The 18817-nt window shown below is 44.0% G+C and overlaps 56 non-coding genes across 56 annotated transcripts; all 56 read right to left on the bottom strand.

Annotated features, from left to right (window-relative positions):
* Nucleotides 1-210: 210 nt before the first annotated feature.
* Nucleotides 211-283, bottom strand: TRNAV-CAC (transfer RNA valine (anticodon CAC)). Its single transcript has one exon. It is a non-coding gene; the product is annotated as a tRNA-Val (tRNA).
* Nucleotides 284-374: 91 nt separating this feature from the next.
* Nucleotides 375-447, bottom strand: TRNAV-CAC (transfer RNA valine (anticodon CAC)). The gene has a single exon. It is a non-coding gene; the product is annotated as a tRNA-Val (tRNA).
* A 258-nt stretch (nucleotides 448-705) lies between these two features.
* On the bottom strand, nucleotides 706-778 carry TRNAV-CAC (transfer RNA valine (anticodon CAC)). Its single transcript has one exon. It is a non-coding gene; the product is annotated as a tRNA-Val (tRNA).
* A 91-nt stretch (nucleotides 779-869) lies between these two features.
* On the bottom strand, nucleotides 870-942 carry TRNAV-CAC (transfer RNA valine (anticodon CAC)). The gene has a single exon. It is a non-coding gene; the product is annotated as a tRNA-Val (tRNA).
* Nucleotides 943-1200: 258 nt separating this feature from the next.
* TRNAV-CAC (transfer RNA valine (anticodon CAC)) lies at nucleotides 1201-1273 on the bottom strand. Its single transcript has one exon. It is a non-coding gene; the product is annotated as a tRNA-Val (tRNA).
* Nucleotides 1274-1858: 585 nt separating this feature from the next.
* On the bottom strand, nucleotides 1859-1931 carry TRNAV-CAC (transfer RNA valine (anticodon CAC)). The gene has a single exon. It is a non-coding gene; the product is annotated as a tRNA-Val (tRNA).
* A 254-nt stretch (nucleotides 1932-2185) lies between these two features.
* Nucleotides 2186-2258, bottom strand: TRNAV-CAC (transfer RNA valine (anticodon CAC)). The gene has a single exon. It is a non-coding gene; the product is annotated as a tRNA-Val (tRNA).
* A 91-nt stretch (nucleotides 2259-2349) lies between these two features.
* On the bottom strand, nucleotides 2350-2422 carry TRNAV-CAC (transfer RNA valine (anticodon CAC)). Its single transcript has one exon. It is a non-coding gene; the product is annotated as a tRNA-Val (tRNA).
* Nucleotides 2423-2680: 258 nt separating this feature from the next.
* TRNAV-CAC (transfer RNA valine (anticodon CAC)) lies at nucleotides 2681-2753 on the bottom strand. Its single transcript has one exon. It is a non-coding gene; the product is annotated as a tRNA-Val (tRNA).
* Nucleotides 2754-3338: 585 nt separating this feature from the next.
* On the bottom strand, nucleotides 3339-3411 carry TRNAV-CAC (transfer RNA valine (anticodon CAC)). The gene has a single exon. It is a non-coding gene; the product is annotated as a tRNA-Val (tRNA).
* Nucleotides 3412-3665: 254 nt separating this feature from the next.
* On the bottom strand, nucleotides 3666-3738 carry TRNAV-CAC (transfer RNA valine (anticodon CAC)). The gene has a single exon. It is a non-coding gene; the product is annotated as a tRNA-Val (tRNA).
* Nucleotides 3739-3829: 91 nt separating this feature from the next.
* Nucleotides 3830-3902, bottom strand: TRNAV-CAC (transfer RNA valine (anticodon CAC)). Its single transcript has one exon. It is a non-coding gene; the product is annotated as a tRNA-Val (tRNA).
* A 427-nt stretch (nucleotides 3903-4329) lies between these two features.
* On the bottom strand, nucleotides 4330-4402 carry TRNAV-CAC (transfer RNA valine (anticodon CAC)). The gene has a single exon. It is a non-coding gene; the product is annotated as a tRNA-Val (tRNA).
* A 261-nt stretch (nucleotides 4403-4663) lies between these two features.
* Nucleotides 4664-4736, bottom strand: TRNAV-CAC (transfer RNA valine (anticodon CAC)). The gene has a single exon. It is a non-coding gene; the product is annotated as a tRNA-Val (tRNA).
* Nucleotides 4737-4827: 91 nt separating this feature from the next.
* On the bottom strand, nucleotides 4828-4900 carry TRNAV-CAC (transfer RNA valine (anticodon CAC)). Its single transcript has one exon. It is a non-coding gene; the product is annotated as a tRNA-Val (tRNA).
* A 254-nt stretch (nucleotides 4901-5154) lies between these two features.
* On the bottom strand, nucleotides 5155-5227 carry TRNAV-CAC (transfer RNA valine (anticodon CAC)). The gene has a single exon. It is a non-coding gene; the product is annotated as a tRNA-Val (tRNA).
* Nucleotides 5228-5318: 91 nt separating this feature from the next.
* Nucleotides 5319-5391, bottom strand: TRNAV-CAC (transfer RNA valine (anticodon CAC)). The gene has a single exon. It is a non-coding gene; the product is annotated as a tRNA-Val (tRNA).
* Nucleotides 5392-5818: 427 nt separating this feature from the next.
* On the bottom strand, nucleotides 5819-5891 carry TRNAV-CAC (transfer RNA valine (anticodon CAC)). Its single transcript has one exon. It is a non-coding gene; the product is annotated as a tRNA-Val (tRNA).
* A 261-nt stretch (nucleotides 5892-6152) lies between these two features.
* On the bottom strand, nucleotides 6153-6225 carry TRNAV-CAC (transfer RNA valine (anticodon CAC)). The gene has a single exon. It is a non-coding gene; the product is annotated as a tRNA-Val (tRNA).
* A 91-nt stretch (nucleotides 6226-6316) lies between these two features.
* Nucleotides 6317-6389, bottom strand: TRNAV-CAC (transfer RNA valine (anticodon CAC)). The gene has a single exon. It is a non-coding gene; the product is annotated as a tRNA-Val (tRNA).
* A 258-nt stretch (nucleotides 6390-6647) lies between these two features.
* On the bottom strand, nucleotides 6648-6720 carry TRNAV-CAC (transfer RNA valine (anticodon CAC)). The gene has a single exon. It is a non-coding gene; the product is annotated as a tRNA-Val (tRNA).
* A 91-nt stretch (nucleotides 6721-6811) lies between these two features.
* Nucleotides 6812-6884, bottom strand: TRNAV-CAC (transfer RNA valine (anticodon CAC)). Its single transcript has one exon. It is a non-coding gene; the product is annotated as a tRNA-Val (tRNA).
* Nucleotides 6885-7142: 258 nt separating this feature from the next.
* TRNAV-CAC (transfer RNA valine (anticodon CAC)) lies at nucleotides 7143-7215 on the bottom strand. The gene has a single exon. It is a non-coding gene; the product is annotated as a tRNA-Val (tRNA).
* A 585-nt stretch (nucleotides 7216-7800) lies between these two features.
* Nucleotides 7801-7873, bottom strand: TRNAV-CAC (transfer RNA valine (anticodon CAC)). The gene has a single exon. It is a non-coding gene; the product is annotated as a tRNA-Val (tRNA).
* A 254-nt stretch (nucleotides 7874-8127) lies between these two features.
* Nucleotides 8128-8200, bottom strand: TRNAV-CAC (transfer RNA valine (anticodon CAC)). Its single transcript has one exon. It is a non-coding gene; the product is annotated as a tRNA-Val (tRNA).
* A 91-nt stretch (nucleotides 8201-8291) lies between these two features.
* Nucleotides 8292-8364, bottom strand: TRNAV-CAC (transfer RNA valine (anticodon CAC)). Its single transcript has one exon. It is a non-coding gene; the product is annotated as a tRNA-Val (tRNA).
* A 427-nt stretch (nucleotides 8365-8791) lies between these two features.
* TRNAV-CAC (transfer RNA valine (anticodon CAC)) lies at nucleotides 8792-8864 on the bottom strand. The gene has a single exon. It is a non-coding gene; the product is annotated as a tRNA-Val (tRNA).
* Nucleotides 8865-9125: 261 nt separating this feature from the next.
* TRNAV-CAC (transfer RNA valine (anticodon CAC)) lies at nucleotides 9126-9198 on the bottom strand. The gene has a single exon. It is a non-coding gene; the product is annotated as a tRNA-Val (tRNA).
* Nucleotides 9199-9289: 91 nt separating this feature from the next.
* Nucleotides 9290-9362, bottom strand: TRNAV-CAC (transfer RNA valine (anticodon CAC)). Its single transcript has one exon. It is a non-coding gene; the product is annotated as a tRNA-Val (tRNA).
* Nucleotides 9363-9616: 254 nt separating this feature from the next.
* TRNAV-CAC (transfer RNA valine (anticodon CAC)) lies at nucleotides 9617-9689 on the bottom strand. The gene has a single exon. It is a non-coding gene; the product is annotated as a tRNA-Val (tRNA).
* Nucleotides 9690-9780: 91 nt separating this feature from the next.
* On the bottom strand, nucleotides 9781-9853 carry TRNAV-CAC (transfer RNA valine (anticodon CAC)). The gene has a single exon. It is a non-coding gene; the product is annotated as a tRNA-Val (tRNA).
* Nucleotides 9854-10280: 427 nt separating this feature from the next.
* Nucleotides 10281-10353, bottom strand: TRNAV-CAC (transfer RNA valine (anticodon CAC)). Its single transcript has one exon. It is a non-coding gene; the product is annotated as a tRNA-Val (tRNA).
* Nucleotides 10354-10614: 261 nt separating this feature from the next.
* TRNAV-CAC (transfer RNA valine (anticodon CAC)) lies at nucleotides 10615-10687 on the bottom strand. Its single transcript has one exon. It is a non-coding gene; the product is annotated as a tRNA-Val (tRNA).
* A 91-nt stretch (nucleotides 10688-10778) lies between these two features.
* TRNAV-CAC (transfer RNA valine (anticodon CAC)) lies at nucleotides 10779-10851 on the bottom strand. The gene has a single exon. It is a non-coding gene; the product is annotated as a tRNA-Val (tRNA).
* A 258-nt stretch (nucleotides 10852-11109) lies between these two features.
* Nucleotides 11110-11182, bottom strand: TRNAV-CAC (transfer RNA valine (anticodon CAC)). The gene has a single exon. It is a non-coding gene; the product is annotated as a tRNA-Val (tRNA).
* Nucleotides 11183-11273: 91 nt separating this feature from the next.
* Nucleotides 11274-11346, bottom strand: TRNAV-CAC (transfer RNA valine (anticodon CAC)). Its single transcript has one exon. It is a non-coding gene; the product is annotated as a tRNA-Val (tRNA).
* A 258-nt stretch (nucleotides 11347-11604) lies between these two features.
* TRNAV-CAC (transfer RNA valine (anticodon CAC)) lies at nucleotides 11605-11677 on the bottom strand. Its single transcript has one exon. It is a non-coding gene; the product is annotated as a tRNA-Val (tRNA).
* Nucleotides 11678-11768: 91 nt separating this feature from the next.
* On the bottom strand, nucleotides 11769-11841 carry TRNAV-CAC (transfer RNA valine (anticodon CAC)). The gene has a single exon. It is a non-coding gene; the product is annotated as a tRNA-Val (tRNA).
* Nucleotides 11842-12099: 258 nt separating this feature from the next.
* On the bottom strand, nucleotides 12100-12172 carry TRNAV-CAC (transfer RNA valine (anticodon CAC)). The gene has a single exon. It is a non-coding gene; the product is annotated as a tRNA-Val (tRNA).
* Nucleotides 12173-12757: 585 nt separating this feature from the next.
* Nucleotides 12758-12830, bottom strand: TRNAV-CAC (transfer RNA valine (anticodon CAC)). The gene has a single exon. It is a non-coding gene; the product is annotated as a tRNA-Val (tRNA).
* A 254-nt stretch (nucleotides 12831-13084) lies between these two features.
* Nucleotides 13085-13157, bottom strand: TRNAV-CAC (transfer RNA valine (anticodon CAC)). The gene has a single exon. It is a non-coding gene; the product is annotated as a tRNA-Val (tRNA).
* Nucleotides 13158-13248: 91 nt separating this feature from the next.
* TRNAV-CAC (transfer RNA valine (anticodon CAC)) lies at nucleotides 13249-13321 on the bottom strand. Its single transcript has one exon. It is a non-coding gene; the product is annotated as a tRNA-Val (tRNA).
* Nucleotides 13322-13584: 263 nt separating this feature from the next.
* TRNAV-CAC (transfer RNA valine (anticodon CAC)) lies at nucleotides 13585-13657 on the bottom strand. The gene has a single exon. It is a non-coding gene; the product is annotated as a tRNA-Val (tRNA).
* Nucleotides 13658-13748: 91 nt separating this feature from the next.
* TRNAV-CAC (transfer RNA valine (anticodon CAC)) lies at nucleotides 13749-13821 on the bottom strand. The gene has a single exon. It is a non-coding gene; the product is annotated as a tRNA-Val (tRNA).
* A 258-nt stretch (nucleotides 13822-14079) lies between these two features.
* Nucleotides 14080-14152, bottom strand: TRNAV-CAC (transfer RNA valine (anticodon CAC)). The gene has a single exon. It is a non-coding gene; the product is annotated as a tRNA-Val (tRNA).
* Nucleotides 14153-14737: 585 nt separating this feature from the next.
* TRNAV-CAC (transfer RNA valine (anticodon CAC)) lies at nucleotides 14738-14810 on the bottom strand. Its single transcript has one exon. It is a non-coding gene; the product is annotated as a tRNA-Val (tRNA).
* A 91-nt stretch (nucleotides 14811-14901) lies between these two features.
* TRNAV-CAC (transfer RNA valine (anticodon CAC)) lies at nucleotides 14902-14974 on the bottom strand. The gene has a single exon. It is a non-coding gene; the product is annotated as a tRNA-Val (tRNA).
* Nucleotides 14975-15232: 258 nt separating this feature from the next.
* On the bottom strand, nucleotides 15233-15305 carry TRNAV-CAC (transfer RNA valine (anticodon CAC)). The gene has a single exon. It is a non-coding gene; the product is annotated as a tRNA-Val (tRNA).
* A 578-nt stretch (nucleotides 15306-15883) lies between these two features.
* TRNAV-CAC (transfer RNA valine (anticodon CAC)) lies at nucleotides 15884-15956 on the bottom strand. The gene has a single exon. It is a non-coding gene; the product is annotated as a tRNA-Val (tRNA).
* A 93-nt stretch (nucleotides 15957-16049) lies between these two features.
* TRNAV-CAC (transfer RNA valine (anticodon CAC)) lies at nucleotides 16050-16122 on the bottom strand. The gene has a single exon. It is a non-coding gene; the product is annotated as a tRNA-Val (tRNA).
* A 258-nt stretch (nucleotides 16123-16380) lies between these two features.
* TRNAV-UAC (transfer RNA valine (anticodon UAC)) lies at nucleotides 16381-16453 on the bottom strand. Its single transcript has one exon. It is a non-coding gene; the product is annotated as a tRNA-Val (tRNA).
* A 91-nt stretch (nucleotides 16454-16544) lies between these two features.
* Nucleotides 16545-16617, bottom strand: TRNAV-CAC (transfer RNA valine (anticodon CAC)). The gene has a single exon. It is a non-coding gene; the product is annotated as a tRNA-Val (tRNA).
* A 258-nt stretch (nucleotides 16618-16875) lies between these two features.
* TRNAV-CAC (transfer RNA valine (anticodon CAC)) lies at nucleotides 16876-16948 on the bottom strand. Its single transcript has one exon. It is a non-coding gene; the product is annotated as a tRNA-Val (tRNA).
* A 1072-nt stretch (nucleotides 16949-18020) lies between these two features.
* TRNAV-CAC (transfer RNA valine (anticodon CAC)) lies at nucleotides 18021-18093 on the bottom strand. The gene has a single exon. It is a non-coding gene; the product is annotated as a tRNA-Val (tRNA).
* A 91-nt stretch (nucleotides 18094-18184) lies between these two features.
* TRNAV-CAC (transfer RNA valine (anticodon CAC)) lies at nucleotides 18185-18257 on the bottom strand. The gene has a single exon. It is a non-coding gene; the product is annotated as a tRNA-Val (tRNA).
* Nucleotides 18258-18515: 258 nt separating this feature from the next.
* On the bottom strand, nucleotides 18516-18588 carry TRNAV-CAC (transfer RNA valine (anticodon CAC)). The gene has a single exon. It is a non-coding gene; the product is annotated as a tRNA-Val (tRNA).
* Nucleotides 18589-18817: the final 229 nt, after the last annotated feature.

Below are 18817 nucleotides of genomic sequence, written 5' to 3'. Positions count from 1 at the left end.
CGAATTGAGAAATATAATCCAGCCACTTAGCGCCAAAAAAAATTGCATGTTTTTGCCCTGTCTCGAACAGGGGACCTTTCGCGTGTTAGGCGAACGTGATAACCACTACACTACAGAAACTTCCCCTTGATACAAAAACCCACCATTGCAGAAACCAAAGTTTGACAAATTTAAAGGCTTTCTTTGTGTTAAAAGGAAGACACAGTTCCTTGTTTCTGCCCAGTTTCGAACAGGGGACCTTTCGCGTGTGAGGCGAACGTGATAACCACTACACTACAGAAACTTGGATATTGATTGTTCTGCAACCCGCAAGCCATGCAGAAACGAATTGAGAAATATAATCCAGCCAATTAGCGCCAACAAAAAAAATTGCATGTTTCTGCCCTGTCTCGAACAGGGGACCTTTCGCGCGTGAGGCGAACGTGATAACCACTACACTACAGAAACTTGGATATTGATTGTTCCGCAACCCACAACCCGCAAGCCATGCAGAAACGAATTGAGAAATATAATCCAGCCACTTAGCGCCAACAAAAATTGCATGTTTTTGCCCTGTCTCGAACAGGGGACCTTTCGCGTGTTAGGCGAACGTGATAACCACTACACTACAGAAACTTCCCCTTGATACAAAAACCCACCATTGCAGAAACCAAAGTTTGACAAACTTAAAGGCTTTCTTTGTGTTAAAAGGAAGACACAGTTCCTTGTTTCTGCCCAGTTTCGAACAGGGGACCTTTCGCGTGTGAGGCGAACGTGATAACCACTACACTACAGAAACTTGGATATTGATTGTTCTGCAACCCGCAAGCCATGCAGAAACGAATTGAGAAATATAATCCAGCCAATTAGCGCCAACAAAAAAAATTGCATGTTTCTGCCCTGTCTCGAACAGGGGACCTTTCGCGCGTGAGGCGAACGTGATAACCACTACACTACAGAAACTTGGATATTGATTGTTCCGCAACCCACAACCCGCAAGCCATGCAGAAACGAATTGAGAAATATAATCCAGCCACTTAGCGCCAACAAAAATTGCATGTTTTTGCCCTGTCTCGAACAGGGGACCTTTCGCGTGTTAGGCAAACGTGATAACCACTACACTACAGAAACTTCCCCTTGATACAAAAACCCACCATTGCAGAAACCAAAGTTTGACAAATTTAAAGGATTTCTTTGTGTTAAAAGGAAGACATAGTTCCTTGTTTCTGCCCAGTTTCGAACAGGGGACCTTTCGCGTGTGAGGCGAACGTGATAACCACTACACTACAGAAACTTGGATATTGATTGTTCCGCAACCCACAACCCGCAAGCCATGCAGAAACGAATTGAGAAATATAATCCAGCCACTTAGCGCCAAAAAAAATTACATGTTTTTGCCCTGTCTCGAACAGGGGACCTTTCGCGTGTTAGGCGAACGTGATAACCACTACACTACAGAAACTTCCCCTTGATGCAAAAACCCACCATTGCAGAAACCAAAGTTTGACAAATTTAAAGGATTTCTTTGTGTTAAAAGGAAGACACAGTTCCTTGTTTCTGCCCAGTTTCGAACAGGGGACCTTTCGCGCGTGAGGCGAACGTGATAACCACTACACTACAGAAACTTGGATATTGATTGTTCTGCAACCCGCAAGCCATGCAGAAACGAATTGAGAAATATAATCCAGCCAATTAGCGCCAACAAAAAAAATTGCATGTTTCTGCCCTGTCTCGAACAGGGGACCTTTCGCGTGTTAGGCGAACGTGATAACCACTACACTACAGAAACTTCCCCTTGATACAAAAACCCACCATTGCAGAAACCAAAGTTTGACAAATTTAAAGGCTTTCTTTGTGTTAAAAGGAAGACACAGTTCCTTGTTTCTGCCCAGTTTCGAACAGGGGACCTTTCGCGTGTGAGGCGAACGTGATAACCACTACACTACAGAAACTTGGATATTGATTGTTCTGCAACCCGCAAGCCATGCAGAAACGAATTGAGAAATATAATCCAGCCAATTAGCGGCAACAAAAAAAATTGCGTGTTTCTGCCCTGTCTCGAACAGGGGACCTTTCGCGTGTTAGGCGAACGTGATAACCACTACACTACAGAAACTTCCCCTTGATACAAAAACCCACCATTGGAGAAACCAAAGTTTGACAAATTTAAAGGCTTTCTTTGTGTTAAAAGGAAGACACAGTTCCTTGTTTCTGCCCAGTTTCGAACAGGGGACCTTTCGCGTGTGAGGCGAACGTGATAACCACTACACTACAGAAACTTGGATATTGATTGTTCTGCAACCCGCAAGCCATGCAGAAACGAATTGAGAAATATAATCCAGCCAATTAGCGCCAACAAAAAAAATTGCATGTTTCTGCCCTGTCTCGAACAGGGGACCTTTCGCGCGTGAGGCGAACGTGATAACCACTACACTACAGAAACTTGGATATTGATTGTTCCGCAACCCACAACCCGCAAGCCATGCAGAAACGAATTGAGAAATATAATCCAGCCACTTAGCGCCAACAAAAATTGCATGTTTTTGCCCTGTCTCGAACAGGGGACCTTTCGCGTGTTAGGCAAACGTGATAACCACTACACTACAGAAACTTCCCCTTGATACAAAAACCCACCATTGCAGAAACCAAAGTTTGACAAATTTAAAGGATTTCTTTGTGTTAAAAGGAAGACATAGTTCCTTGTTTCTGCCCAGTTTCGAACAGGGGACCTTTCGCGTGTGAGGCGAACGTGATAACCACTACACTACAGAAACTTGGATATTGATTGTTCCGCAACCCACAACCCGCAAGCCATGCAGAAACGAATTGAGAAATATAATCCAGCCACTTAGCGCCAAAAAAAATTGCATGTTTTTGCCCTGTCTCGAACAGGGGACCTTTCGCGTGTTAGGCGAACGTGATAACCACTACACTACAGAAACTTCCCCTTGATGCAAAAACCCACCATTGCAGAAACCAAAGTTTGACAAATTTAAAGGATTTCTTTGTGTTAAAAGGAAGACACAGTTCCTTGTTTCTGCCCAGTTTCGAACAGGGGACCTTTCGCGCGTGAGGCGAACGTGATAACCACTACACTACAGAAACTTGGATATTGATTGTTCTGCAACCCGCAAGCCATGCAGAAACGAATTGAGAAATATAATCCAGCCAATTAGCGCCAACAAAAAAAATTGCATGTTTCTGCCCTGTCTCGAACAGGGGACCTTTCGCGTGTTAGGCGAACGTGATAACCACTACACTACAGAAACTTCCCCTTGATACAAAAACCCACCATTGCAGAAACCAAAGTTTGACAAATTTAAAGGCTTTCTTTGTGTTAAAAGGAAGACACAGTTCCTTGTTTCTGCCCAGTTTCGAACAGGGGACCTTTCGCGTGTGAGGCGAACGTGATAACCACTACACTACAGAAACTTGGATATTGATTGTTCTGCAACCCGCAAGCCATGCAGAAACGAATTGAGAAATATAATCCAGCCAATTAGCGGCAACAAAAAAAATTGCGTGTTTCTGCCCTGTCTCGAACAGGGGACCTTTCGCGTGTTAGGCGAACGTGATAACCACTACACTACAGAAACTTCCCCTTGATACAAAAACCCACCATTGGAGAAACCAAAGTTTGACAAATTTAAAGGCTTTCTTTGTGTTAAAAGGAAGACACAGTTCCTTGTTTCTGCCCAGTTTCGAACAGGGGACCTTTCGCGTGTGAGGCGAACGTGATAACCACTACACTACAGAAACTTGGATATTGATTGTTCTGCAACCCGCAAGCCATGCAGAAACGAATTGAGAAATATAATCCAGCCAATTAGCGCCAACAAAAAAAATTGCATGTTTCTGCCCTGTCTCGAACAGGGGACCTTTCGCGCGTGAGGCGAACGTGATAACCACTACACTACAGAAACTTGGATATTGATTGGATTGTTCCGCAACCCACAACCCGCAAGCCATGCAGAAACGAATTGAGAAATATAATCCAGCCACTTAGCGCCAACAAAAATTGCATGTTTTTGCCCTGTCTCGAACAGGGGACCTTTCGCGTGTTAGGCGAACGTGATAACCACTACACTACAGAAACTTCCCCTTGATACAAAAACCCACCATTGCAGAAACCAAAGTTTGACAAATTTAAAGGCTTTCTTTGTGTTAAAAGGAAGACACAGTTCCTTGTTTCTGCCAAGTTTCGAACAGGGGACCTTTCGCGTGTGAGGCGAACGTGATAACCACTACACTACAGAAACTTGGATATTGATTGTTCTGCAACCCGCAAGCCATGCAGAAACGAATTGAGAAATATAATCCAGCCAATTAGCGCCAACAAAAAAAATTGCATGTTTCTGCCCTGTCTCGAACAGGGGACCTTTCGCGCGTGAGGCGAACGTGATAACCACTACACTACAGAAACTTGGATATTGATTGTTCCGCAACCCACAACCCGCAAGCCATGCAGAAACGAATTGAGAAATATAATCCAGCCAATTAGCGCCAACAAAAAAAATTGCATGTTTCTGCCCTGTCTCGAACAGGGGACCTTTCGCGCGTGAGGCGAACGTCATAACCACTACACTACAGAAACTTCCACTTGATACAAAAACCGACCATTGCAGAAACCAAATTTTGACAAATTTAAAGGCTTTCTTTGTGTTAAAAGGAAGACACAGTTCCTTGTTTCTGCCCAGTTTCGAACAGGGGACCTTTCGCGTGTGAGGCGAACGTGATAACCACTACACTACAGAAACTTGGATATTGATTGTTCTGCAACCCGCAAGCCATGCAGAAACGAATTGAGAAATATAATCCAGCCAATTAGCGCCAACAAAAAAAATTGCATGTTTCTGCCCTGTCTCGAACAGGGGACCTTTCGCGCGTGAGGCGAACGTGATAACCACTACACTACAGAAACTTGGATATTGATTGTTCTGCAACCCGCAAGCCATGCAGAAACGAATTGAGAAATATAATCCAGCCAATTAGCGCCAACAAAAAAAATTGCATGTTTCTGCCCTGTCTCGAACAGGGGACCTTTCGCGTGTTAGGCGAACGTGATAACCACTACACTACAGAAACTTCCCCTTGATACAAAAACCCACCATTGCAGAAACCAAAGTTTGACAAATTTAAAGGATTTCTTTGTGTTAAAAGGAAGACATAGTTCCTTGTTTCTGCCCAGTTTCGAACAGGGGACCTTTCGCGTGTGAGGCGAACGTGATAACCACTACACTACAGAAACTTGGATATTGATTGTTCTGCAACCCGCAAGCCATGCAGAAACGAATTGAGAAATATAATCCAGCCAATTAGCGCCAACAAAAAAAATTGCATGTTTCTGCCCTGTCTCGAACAGGGGACCTTTCGCGCGTGAGGCGAACGTGATAACCACTACACTACAGAAACTTGGATATTGATTGGATTGTTCCGCAACCCACAACCCGCAAGCCATGCAGAAACGAATTGAGAAATATAATCCAGCCACTTAGCGCCAACAAAAATTGCATGTTTTTGCCCTGTCTCGAACAGGGGACCTTTCGCGTGTTAGGCGAACGTGATAACCACTACACTACAGAAACTTCCCCTTGATACAAAAACCCACCATTGCAGAAACCAAAGTTTGACAAATTTAAAGGCTTTCTTTGTGTTAAAAGGAAGACACAGTTCCTTGTTTCTGCCAAGTTTCGAACAGGGGACCTTTCGCGTGTGAGGCGAACGTGATAACCACTACACTACAGAAACTTGGATATTGATTGTTCTGCAACCCGCAAGCCATGCAGAAACGAATTGAGAAATATAATCCAGCCAATTAGCGCCAACAAAAAAAATTGCATGTTTCTGCCCTGTCTCGAACAGGGGACCTTTCGCGCGTGAGGCGAACGTGATAACCACTACACTACAGAAACTTGGATATTGATTGTTCCGCAACCCACAACCCGCAAGCCATGCAGAAACGAATTGAGAAATATAATCCAGCCAATTAGCGCCAACAAAAAAAATTGCATGTTTCTGCCCTGTCTCGAACAGGGGACCTTTCGCGCGTGAGGCGAACGTCATAACCACTACACTACAGAAACTTCCACTTGATACAAAAACCGACCATTGCAGAAACCAAATTTTGACAAATTTAAAGGCTTTCTTTGTGTTAAAAGGAAGACACAGTTCCTTGTTTCTGCCCAGTTTCGAACAGGGGACCTTTCGCGTGTGAGGCGAACGTGATAACCACTACACTACAGAAACTTGGATATTGATTGTTCTGCAACCCGCAAGCCATGCAGAAACGAATTGAGAAATATAATCCAGCCAATTAGCGCCAACAAAAAAAATTGCATGTTTCTGCCCTGTCTCGAACAGGGGACCTTTCGCGCGTGAGGCGAACGTGATAACCACTACACTACAGAAACTTGGATATTGATTGTTCCGCAACCCACAACCCGCAAGCCATGCAGAAACGAATTGAGAAATATAATCCAGCCACTTAGCGCCAAAAAAAATTGCATGTTTTTGCCCTGTCTCGAACAGGGGACCTTTCGCGTGTTAGGCGAACGTGATAACCACTACACTACAGAAACTTCCCCTTGATACAAAAACCCACCATTGCAGAAACCAAAGTTTGACAAATTTAAAGGCTTTCTTTGTGTTAAAAGGAAGACACAGTTCCTTGTTTCTGCCCAGTTTCGAACAGGGGACCTTTCGCGTGTGAGGCGAACGTGATAACCACTACACTACAGAAACTTGGATATTGATTGTTCTGCAACCCGCAAGCCATGCAGAAACGAATTGAGAAATATAATCCAGCCAATTAGCGCCAACAAAAAAAATTGCATGTTTCTGCCCTGTCTCGAACAGGGGACCTTTCGCGCGTGAGGCGAACGTGATAACCACTACACTACAGAAACTTGGATATTGATTGTTCCGCAACCCACAACCCGCAAGCCATGCAGAAACGAATTGAGAAATATAATCCAGCCACTTAGCGCCAACAAAAATTGCATGTTTTTGCCCTGTCTCGAACAGGGGACCTTTCGCGTGTTAGGCAAACGTGATAACCACTACACTACAGAAACTTCCCCTTGATACAAAAACCCACCATTGCAGAAACCAAAGTTTGACAAATTTAAAGGATTTCTTTGTGTTAAAAGGAAGACATAGTTCCTTGTTTCTGCCCAGTTTCGAACAGGGGACCTTTCGCGTGTGAGGCGAACGTGATAACCACTACACTACAGAAACTTGGATATTGATTGTTCCGCAACCCACAACCCGCAAGCCATGCAGAAACGAATTGAGAAATATAATCCAGCCACTTAGCGCCAAAAAAAATTGCATGTTTTTGCCCTGTCTCGAACAGGGGACCTTTCGCGTGTTAGGCGAACGTGATAACCACTACACTACAGAAACTTCCCCTTGATGCAAAAACCCACCATTGCAGAAACCAAAGTTTGACAAATTTAAAGGATTTCTTTGTGTTAAAAGGAAGACACAGTTCCTTGTTTCTGCCCAGTTTCGAACAGGGGACCTTTCGCGCGTGAGGCGAACGTGATAACCACTACACTACAGAAACTTGGATATTGATTGTTCTGCAACCCGCAAGCCATGCAGAAACGAATTGAGAAATATAATCCAGCCAATTAGCGCCAACAAAAAAAATTGCATGTTTCTGCCCTGTCTCGAACAGGGGACCTTTCGCGTGTTAGGCGAACGTGATAACCACTACACTACAGAAACTTCCCCTTGATACAAAAACCCACCATTGCAGAAACCAAAGTTTGACAAATTTAAAGGCTTTCTTTGTGTTAAAAGGAAGACACAGTTCCTTGTTTCTGCCCAGTTTCGAACAGGGGACCTTTCGCGTGTGAGGCGAACGTGATAACCACTACACTACAGAAACTTGGATATTGATTGTTCTGCAACCCGCAAGCCATGCAGAAACGAATTGAGAAATATAATCCAGCCAATTAGCGGCAACAAAAAAAATTGCGTGTTTCTGCCCTGTCTCGAACAGGGGACCTTTCGCGTGTTAGGCGAACGTGATAACCACTACACTACAGAAACTTCCCCTTGATACAAAAACCCACCATTGGAGAAACCAAAGTTTGACAAATTTAAAGGCTTTCTTTGTGTTAAAAGGAAGACACAGTTCCTTGTTTCTGCCCAGTTTCGAACAGGGGACCTTTCGCGTGTGAGGCGAACGTGATAACCACTACACTACAGAAACTTGGATATTGATTGTTCTGCAACCCGCAAGCCATGCAGAAACGAATTGAGAAATATAATCCAGCCAATTAGCGCCAACAAAAAAAATTGCATGTTTCTGCCCTGTCTCGAACAGGGGACCTTTCGCGCGTGAGGCGAACGTGATAACCACTACACTACAGAAACTTGGATATTGATTGGATTGTTCCGCAACCCACAACCCGCAAGCCATGCAGAAACGAATTGAGAAATATAATCCAGCCACTTAGCGCCAACAAAAATTGCATGTTTTTGCCCTGTCTCGAACAGGGGACCTTTCGCGTGTTAGGCGAACGTGATAACCACTACACTACAGAAACTTCCCCTTGATACAAAAACCCACCATTGCAGAAACCAAAGTTTGACAAATTTAAAGGCTTTCTTTGTGTTAAAAGGAAGACACAGTTCCTTGTTTCTGCCAAGTTTCGAACAGGGGACCTTTCGCGTGTGAGGCGAACGTGATAACCACTACACTACAGAAACTTGGATATTGATTGTTCTGCAACCCGCAAGCCATGCAGAAACGAATTGAGAAATATAATCCAGCCAATTAGCGCCAACAAAAAAAATTGCATGTTTCTGCCCTGTCTCGAACAGGGGACCTTTCGCGCGTGAGGCGAACGTGATAACCACTACACTACAGAAACTTGGATATTGATTGTTCCGCAACCCACAACCCGCAAGCCATGCAGAAACGAATTGAGAAATATAATCCAGCCAATTAGCGCCAACAAAAAAAATTGCATGTTTCTGCCCTGTCTCGAACAGGGGACCTTTCGCGCGTGAGGCGAACGTCATAACCACTACACTACAGAAACTTCCACTTGATACAAAAACCGACCATTGCAGAAACCAAATTTTGACAAATTTAAAGGCTTTCTTTGTGTTAAAAGGAAGACACAGTTCCTTGTTTCTGCCCAGTTTCGAACAGGGGACCTTTCGCGTGTGAGGCGAACGTGATAACCACTACACTACAGAAACTTGGATATTGATTGTTCTGCAACCCGCAAGCCATGCAGAAACGAATTGAGAAATATAATCCAGCCAATTAGCGCCAACAAAAAAAATTGCATGTTTCTGCCCTGTCTCGAACAGGGGACCTTTCGCGCGTGAGGCGAACGTGATAACCACTACACTACAGAAACTTGGATATTGATTGTTCTGCAACCCGCAAGCCATGCAGAAACGAATTGAGAAATATAATCCAGCCAATTAGCGCCAACAAAAAAAATTGCATGTTTCTGCCCTGTCTCGAACAGGGGACCTTTCGCGTGTTAGGCGAACGTGATAACCACTACACTACAGAAACTTCCCCTTGATACAAAAACCCACCATTGCAGAAACCAAAGTTTGACAAATTTAAAGGATTTCTTTGTGTTAAAAGGAAGACATAGTTCCTTGTTTCTGCCCAGTTTCGAACAGGGGACCTTTCGCGTGTGAGGCGAACGTGATAACCACTACACTACAGAAACTTGGATATTGATTGTTCTGCAACCCGCAAGCCATGCAGAAACGAATTGAGAAATATAATCCAGCCAATTAGCGCCAACAAAAAAAATTGCATGTTTCTGCCCTGTCTCGAACAGGGGACCTTTCGCGCGTGAGGCGAACGTGATAACCACTACACTACAGAAACTTGGATATTGATTGGATTGTTCCGCAACCCACAACCCGCAAGCCATGCAGAAACGAATTGAGAAATATAATCCAGCCACTTAGCGCCAACAAAAATTGCATGTTTTTGCCCTGTCTCGAACAGGGGACCTTTCGCGTGTTAGGCGAACGTGATAACCACTACACTACAGAAACTTCCCCTTGATACAAAAACCCACCATTGCAGAAACCAAAGTTTGACAAATTTAAAGGCTTTCTTTGTGTTAAAAGGAAGACACAGTTCCTTGTTTCTGCCAAGTTTCGAACAGGGGACCTTTCGCGTGTGAGGCGAACGTGATAACCACTACACTACAGAAACTTGGATATTGATTGTTCTGCAACCCGCAAGCCATGCAGAAACGAATTGAGAAATATAATCCAGCCAATTAGCGCCAACAAAAAAAATTGCATGTTTCTGCCCTGTCTCGAACAGGGGACCTTTCGCGCGTGAGGCGAACGTGATAACCACTACACTACAGAAACTTGGATATTGATTGTTCCGCAACCCACAACCCGCAAGCCATGCAGAAACGAATTGAGAAATATAATCCAGCCAATTAGCGCCAACAAAAAAAATTGCATGTTTCTGCCCTGTCTCGAACAGGGGACCTTTCGCGCGTGAGGCGAACGTCATAACCACTACACTACAGAAACTTCCACTTGATACAAAAACCGACCATTGCAGAAACCAAATTTTGACAAATTTAAAGGCTTTCTTTGTGTTAAAAGGAAGACACAGTTCCTTGTTTCTGCCCAGTTTCGAACAGGGGACCTTTCGCGTGTGAGGCGAACGTGATAACCACTACACTACAGAAACTTGGATATTGATTGTTCTGCAACCCGCAAGCCATGCAGAAACGAATTGAGAAATATAATCCAGCCAATTAGCGCCAACAAAAAAAATTGCATGTTTCTGCCCTGTCTCGAACAGGGGACCTTTCGCGCGTGAGGCGAACGTGATAACCACTACACTACAGAAACTTGGATATTGATTGTTCCGCAACCCACAACCCGCAAGCCATGCAGAAACGAATTGAGAAATATAATCCAGCCACTTAGCGCCAAAAAAAATTGCATGTTTTTGCCCTGTCTCGAACAGGGGACCTTTCGCGTGTTAGGCGAACGTGATAACCACTACACTACAGAAACTTCCCCTTGATACAAAAACCCACCATTGCAGAAACCAAAGTTTGACAAATTTAAAGGCTTTCTTTGTGTTAAAAGGAAGACACAGTTCCTTGTTTCTGCCCAGTTTCGAACAGGGGACCTTTCGCGTGTGAGGCGAACGTGATAACCACTACACTACAGAAACTTGGATATTGATTGTTCTGCAACCCGCAAGCCATGCAGAAACGAATTGAGAAATATAATCCAGCCAATTAGCGCCAACAAAAAAAATTGCATGTTTCTGCCCTGTCTCGAACAGGGGACCTTTCGCGCGTGAGGCGAACGTGATAACCACTACACTACAGAAACTTGGATATTGATTGTTCCGCAACCCACAACCCGCAAGCCATGCAGAAACGAATTGAGAAATATAATCCAGCCACTTAGCGCCAACAAAAATTGCATGTTTTTGCCCTGTCTCGAACAGGGGACCTTTCGCGTGTTAGGCGAACGTGATAACCACTACACTACAGAAACTTCCCCTTGATACAAAAACCCACCATTGCAGAAACCAAAGTTTGACAAATTTAAAGGCTTTCTTTGTGTTAAAAGGAAGACACAGTTCCTTGTTTCTGCCCAGTTTCGAACAGGGGACCTTTCGCGTGTGAGGCGAACGTGATAACCACTACACTACAGAAACTTGGATATTGATTGTTCTGCAACCCGCAAGCCATGCAGAAACGAATTGAGAAATATAATCCAGCCAATTAGCGCCAACAAAAAAAATTGCATGTTTCTGCCCTGTCTCGAACAGGGGACCTTTCGCGCGTGAGGCGAACGTGATAACCACTACACTACAGAAACTTGGATATTGATTGTTCCGCAACCCACAACCCGCAAGCCATGCAGAAACGAATTGAGAAATATAATCCAGCCACTTAGCGCCAACAAAAATTGCATGTTTTTGCCCTGTCTCGAACAGGGGACCTTTCGCGTGTTAGGCAAACGTGATAACCACTACACTACAGAAACTTCCCCTTGATACAAAAACCCACCATTGCAGAAACCAAAGTTTGACAAATTTAAAGGATTTCTTTGTGTTAAAAGGAAGACATAGTTCCTTGTTTCTGCCCAGTTTCGAACAGGGGACCTTTCGCGTGTGAGGCGAACGTGATAACCACTACACTACAGAAACTTGGATATTGATTGTTCCGCAACCCACAACCCGCAAGCCATGCAGAAACGAATTGAGAAATATAATCCAGCCACTTAGCGCCAAAAAAAACTGCATGTTTTTGCCCTGTCTCGAACAGGGGACCTTTCGCGTGTTAGGCGAACGTGATAACCACTACACTACAGAAACTTCCCCTTGATGCAAAAACCCACCATTGCAGAAACCAAAGTTTGACAAATTTAAAGGATTTCTTTGTGTTAAAAGGAAGACACAGTTCCTTGTTTCTGCCCAGTTTCGAACAGGGGACCTTTCGCGCGTGAGGCGAACGTGATAACCACTACACTACAGAAACTTGGATATTGATTGTTCTGCAACCCGCAAGCCATGCAGAAACGAATTGAGAAATATAATCCAGCCAATTAGCGCCAACAAAAAAAATTGCATGTTTCTGCCCTGTCTCGAACAGGGGACCTTTCGCGTGTTAGGCGAACGTGATAACCACTACACTACAGAAACTTCCCCTTGATACAAAAACCCACCATTGCAGAAACCAAAGTTTGACAAATTTAAAGGCTTTCTTTGTGTTAAAAGGAAGACACAGTTCCTTGTTTCTGCCCAGTTTCGAACAGGGGACCTTTCGCGTGTGAGGCGAACGTGATAACCACTACACTACAGAAACTTGGATATTGATTGTTCTGCAACCCGCAAGCCATGCAGAAACGAATTGAGAAATATAATCCAGCCAATTAGCGGCAACAAAAAAAATTGCGTGTTTCTGCCCTGTCTCGAACAGGGGACCTTTCGCGTGTTAGGCGAACGTGATAACCACTACACTACAGAAACTTCCCCTTGATACAAAAACCCACCATTGGAGAAACCAAAGTTTGACAAATTTAAAGGCTTTCTTTGTGTTAAAAGGAAGACACAGTTCCTTGTTTCTGCCCAGTTTCGAACAGGGGACCTTTCGCGTGTGAGGCGAACGTGATAACCACTACACTACAGAAACTTGGATATTGATTGTTCTGCAACCCGCAAGCCATGCAGAAACGAATTGAGAAATATAATCCAGCCAATTAGCGCCAACAAAAAAAATTGCATGTTTCTGCCCTGTCTCGAACAGGGGACCTTTCGCGCGTGAGGCGAACGTGATAACCACTACACTACAGAAACTTGGATATTGATTGGATTGTTCCGCAACCCACAACCCGCAAGCCATGCAGAAACGAATTGAGAAATATAATCCAGCCACTTAGCGCCAACAAAAATTGCATGTTTTTGCCCTGTCTCGAACAGGGGACCTTTCGCGTGTTAGGCGAACGTGATAACCACTACATTACAGAAACTTCCCCTTGATACAAAAACCCACCATTGCAGAAACCAAAGTTTGACAAATTTAAAGGCTTTCTTTGTGTTAAAAGGAAGACACAGTTCCTTGTTTCTGCCCAGTTTCGAACAGGGGACCTTTCGCGTGTGAGGCGAACGTGATAACCACTACACTACAGAAACTTGGATATTGATTGTTCTGCAACCCGCAAGCCATGCAGAAACGAATTGAGAAATATAATCCAGCCAATTAGCGCCAACAAAAAAAATTGCATGTTTCTGCCCTGTCTCGAACAGGGGACCTTTCGCGCGTGAGGCGAACGTGATAACCACTACACTACAGAAACTTGGATATTGATTGTTCCGCAACCCACAACCCGCAAGCCATGCAGAAACGAATTGAGAAATATAATCCAGCCACTTAGCGCCAACAAAAATTGCATGTTTTTGCCCTGTCTCGAACAGGGGACCTTTCGCGTGTTAGGCAAACGTGATAACCACTACACTACAGAAACTTCCCCTTGATACAAAAACCCACCATTGCAGAAACCAAAGTTTGACAAATTTAAAGGATTTCTTTGTGTTAAAAGGAAGACATAGTTCCTTGTTTCTGCCCAGTTTCGAACAGGGGACCTTTCGCGTGTGAGGCGAACGTGATAACCACTACACTACAGAAACTTGGATATTGATTGTTCCGCAACCCACAACCCGCAAGCCATGCAGAAACGAATTGATAAATATAATCCAGCCACTTAGCGCCAAAAAAAATTGCATGTTTTTGCCCTGTCTCGAACAGGGGATCTTTCGCGTGTTAGGCGAACGTGATAACCACTACACTACAGAAACTTCCCCTTGATACAAAAACCCACCATTGCAGAAACCAAAGTTTGACAAATTTAAAGGATTTCTATGTGTTAAAAGGAAGACACAGTTCCTTGTTTCTGCCCAGTTTCGAACAGGGGACCTTTCGCGTGTGAGGCGAACGTGATAACAACTACACTACAGAAACTTGGATATTGATTGTTCTGCAACCCGCAAGCCATGCAGAAACGAATTGAGAAATATAATCCAGCCAATTAGCGCCAACAAAAAAAATTGCATGTTTCTGCCCTGTCTCGAACAGGGGACCTTTCGCGTGTTAGGCGAACGTGATAACCACTACACTACAGAAACTTCCCCTTGATACAAAAACCCACCATTGCAGAAACCAAAGTTTGACAAATTTAAAGGCTTTCTTTGTGTTAAAAGGAAGACACAGTTCCTTGTTTCTGCCCAGTTTCGAACAGGGGACCTTTCGCGTGTGAGGCGAACGTGATAACCACTACACTACAGAAACTTGGATATTGATTGTTCTGCAACCCGCAAGCCATGCAGAAACGAATTGAGAAATATAATCCAGCCAATTAGCGCCAACAAAAAAAATTGCATGTTTCTGCCCTGTCTCGAACAGGGGACCTTTCGCGCGTGAGGCGAACGTGATAACCACTACACTACAGAAACTTGGATATTGATTGTTCCGCAACCCACAACCCGCAAGCCATGCAGAAACGAATTGAGAAATATAATCCAGCCACTTAGCGCCAACAAAAATTGCATGTTTTTGCCCTGTCTCGAACAGGGGACCTTTCGCGTGTTAGGCAAACGTGATAACCACTACACTACAGAAACTTCCCCTTGATACAAAAACCCACCATTGCAGAAACCAAAGTTTGACAAATTTAAAGGATTTCTTTGTGTTAAAAGGAAGACATAGTTCGTTGTTTCTGCCCAGTTTCGAACAGGGGACCTTTCGCGTGTGAGGCGAACGTGATAACCACTACACTACAGAAACTTGGATATTGATTGTTCTGCAACCCGCAAGCCATGCAGAAACGAATTGAGAAATATAATCCAGCCACTTAGCGCCAACAAAAATTGCATGTTTCTGCCCTGTCTCGAACAGGGGACCTTTCGCGTGTTAGGCGAACGTGATAACCACTACACTACAGAAACTTCCCCTTGATACAAAAACCCACCATTGCAGAAACCAAAGTTTGACAAATTTAAAGGATTTCTTTGTGTTAAAAGGAAGACACAGTTCCTTGTTTCTGCCCAGTTTCGAACAGGGGACCTTTCGCGTGTGAGGCGAACGTGATAACAACTACACTACAGAAACTTGGATATTGATTGTTCTGCAACCCGCAAGCCATGCAGAAACGAATTGAGAAATATAATCCAGCCAATTAGCGCCAACAAAAAAAATTGCATGTTTCTGCCCTGTCTCGAACAGGGGACCTTTCGCGTGTTAGGCGAACGTGATAACCACTACACTACAGAAACTTCCCCTTGATACAAAAACCCACCATTGCAGAAACCAAAGTTTGACAAATTTAAAGGCTTTCTTTGTGTTAAAAGGAAGACACAGTTCCTTGTTTCTGCCCAGTTTCGAACAGGGGACCTTTCGCGTGTGAGGCGAACGTGATAACCACTACACTACAGAAACTTAAATATATTTATTGTTCTGCAACCCGCAAGCCATGCAGAAACGAATTGAGAAATATAATCCAGCCAATTAGCGCCAACAAAAAAAATTGCATGTTTCTGCCCTGTCTCGAACAGGGGACCTTTCGCGCGTGAGGCGAACGTGATAACCACTACACTACAGAAACTTGGATATTGATTGTTCCGCAACCCACAACCCGCAAGCCATGCAGAAACGAATTGAGAAATATAATCCAGCCACTTAGCGCCAACAAAAATTGCATGTTTTTGCCCTGTCTCGAAAAGGGGACCTTTCGCGTGTTAGGCAAACGTGATAACCACTACACTACAGAAACTTCCCCTTGATACAAAAACCCACCATTGCAGAAACCAAAGTTTGACAAATTTAAAGGCTTTCTTTGTGTTAAAAGGAAGACACAGTTCCTTGTTTCTGCCCAGTTTCGAACAGGGGACCTTTCGCGTGTAAGGCGAACGTGATAACCACTACACTACAGAAACTTGGATATTGATTGTTCTGCAACCCGCAAGCCATGCAGAAACGAATTGAGAAATATAATCCAGCCAATTAGCGCCAACAAAAAAAATTGCATGTTTCTGCCCTGTCTCGAACAGGGGACCTTTCGCGCGTGAGGCGAACGTGATAACCACTACACTACAGAAACTTGGATATTGATTGTTCCGCAACCCACAACCCGCAAGCCATGCAGAAACGAATTGAGAAATATAATCCAGCCACTTAGCGCCAGCAAAAATTGCATGTTTTTGCCCTGTCTCGAACAGGGGACCTTTCGCGTGTTAGGCAAACGTGATAACCACTACACTACAGAAACTTCCCCTTGATACAAAAACCCACCATTGCAGAAACCAAAGTTTGACAAATTTAAAGGATTTCTTTGTGTTAAAAGGAAGACACAGTTCCTTGTTTCTGCCCAGTTTCGAACAGGGGACCTTTCGCGTGTGAGGCGAACGTGATAACCACTACACTACAGAAACTTGGATATTGATTGTTCTGCAACCCGCAAGCCATGCAGAAACGAATTGAGAAATATAATCCAGCCACTTAGCGCCAACAAAAATTGCATGTTTCTGCCCTGTCTCGAACAGGGGACCTTTCGCGTGTTAGGCGAACGTGATAACCACTACACTACAGAAACTTCCCCTTGATACAAAAACCCACCATTGCAGAAACCAAAGTTTGACAAATTTAAAGGATTTCTTTGTGTTAAAAGGAAGACATAGTTCCTTGTTACTGCCCAGTTTCGAACAGGGGACCTTTCGCGTGTGAGGCGAACGTGATAACCACTACACTACAGAAACTTGGATATTGATTGTTCCGCAACCCACAACCCGCAAGCCATGCAGAAACGAATTGAGAAATATAATCCAGCCACTTAGCGCCAAAAAAAATTGCATGTTTTTGCCCTGTCTCGAACAGGGGACCTTTCGCGTGTTAGGCGAACGTGATAACCACTACACTACAGAAACTTCCCCTTGATACAAAAACCCACCATTGCAGAAACCAAAGTTTGACAAATTTAAATGATTTCTTTGTGTTAAAAGGAAGACACAGTTCCTTGTTTCTGCCCAGTTTCGAACAGGGGACCTTTCGCGTGTGAGGCGAACGTGATAACAACTACACTACAGAAACTTGGATATTGATTGTTCTGCAACCCGCAAGCCATGCAGAAACGAATTGAGAAATATAATCCAGCCAATTAGCGCCAACAAAAAAAATTGCATGTTTCTGCCCTGTCTCGAACAGGGGACCTTTTGCGTGTTAGGCGAACGTGATAACCACTACACTACAGAAACTTCCCCTTGATACAAAAACCCACCATTGCAGAAACCAAAGTTTGACAAATTTAAAGGCTTTCTTTGTGTTAAAAGGAAGACACAGTTCCTTGTTTCTGCCCAGTTTCGAACAGGGGACCTTTCGCGTGTTAGGCGAACGTGATAACCACTACACTACAGAAACTTCCCCTTGATACAAAAACCCACCATTGCAGAAACCAAAGTTTGACAAATTTAAAGGCTTTCTTTGTGTTAAAAGGAAGACATAGTTCCTTGTTTCTGCCCAGTTTCGAACAGGGGACCTTTCGCGTGTGAGGCGAACGTGATAACCACTACACTACAGAAACTTGGATATTGATTGTTCTGCAACCCGCAAGCCATGCAGAAACGAATTGAGAAATATAATCCAGCCAATTAGCGGCAACAAAAAAAATTGCATGTTTCTGCCCTGTCTCGAACAGGGGACCTTTCGCGCGTGAGGCGAACGTGATAACCACTACACTACAGAAACTTGGATATTGATTGTTCCGCAACCCACAACCCGCAAGCCATGCAGAAACGAATTGAGAAATATAATCCAGCCACTTAGCGCCAACAAAAATTGCATGTTTTTGCCCTGTCTCGAACAGGGGACCTTTCGCGTGTTAGGCAAACGTGATAACCACTACACTACAGAAACTTCCCCTTGATACAAAAACCCACCATTGCAGAAACCAAAGTTTGACAAATTTAAAGGATTTCTTTGTGTTAAAAGGAAGACATAGTTCCTTGTTTCTGCCCAGTTTCGAACAGGGGACCTTTCGCGTGTGAGGCGAACGTGATAACCACTACACTACAGAAACTTGGATATTGATTGTTCCGCAACCCACAACCCGCAAGCCATGCAGAAACGAATTGAGAAATATAATCCAGCCACTTAGCGCCAAAAAAAACTGCATGTTTTTGCCCTGTCTCGAACAGGGGACCTTTCGCGTGTTAGGCGAACGTGATAACCACTACACTACAGAAACTTCCCCTTGATGCAAAAACCCACCATTGCAGAAACCAAAGTTTGACAAATTTAAAGGATTT

Source organism: Rhinoderma darwinii, chromosome 4, assembly GCF_050947455.1.
Source record: "Rhinoderma darwinii isolate aRhiDar2 chromosome 4, aRhiDar2.hap1, whole genome shotgun sequence".
NCBI lineage: Eukaryota > Metazoa > Chordata > Amphibia > Anura > Rhinodermatidae > Rhinoderma > Rhinoderma darwinii.
This window is presented reverse-complemented; position numbering and strand designations above follow the sequence as displayed.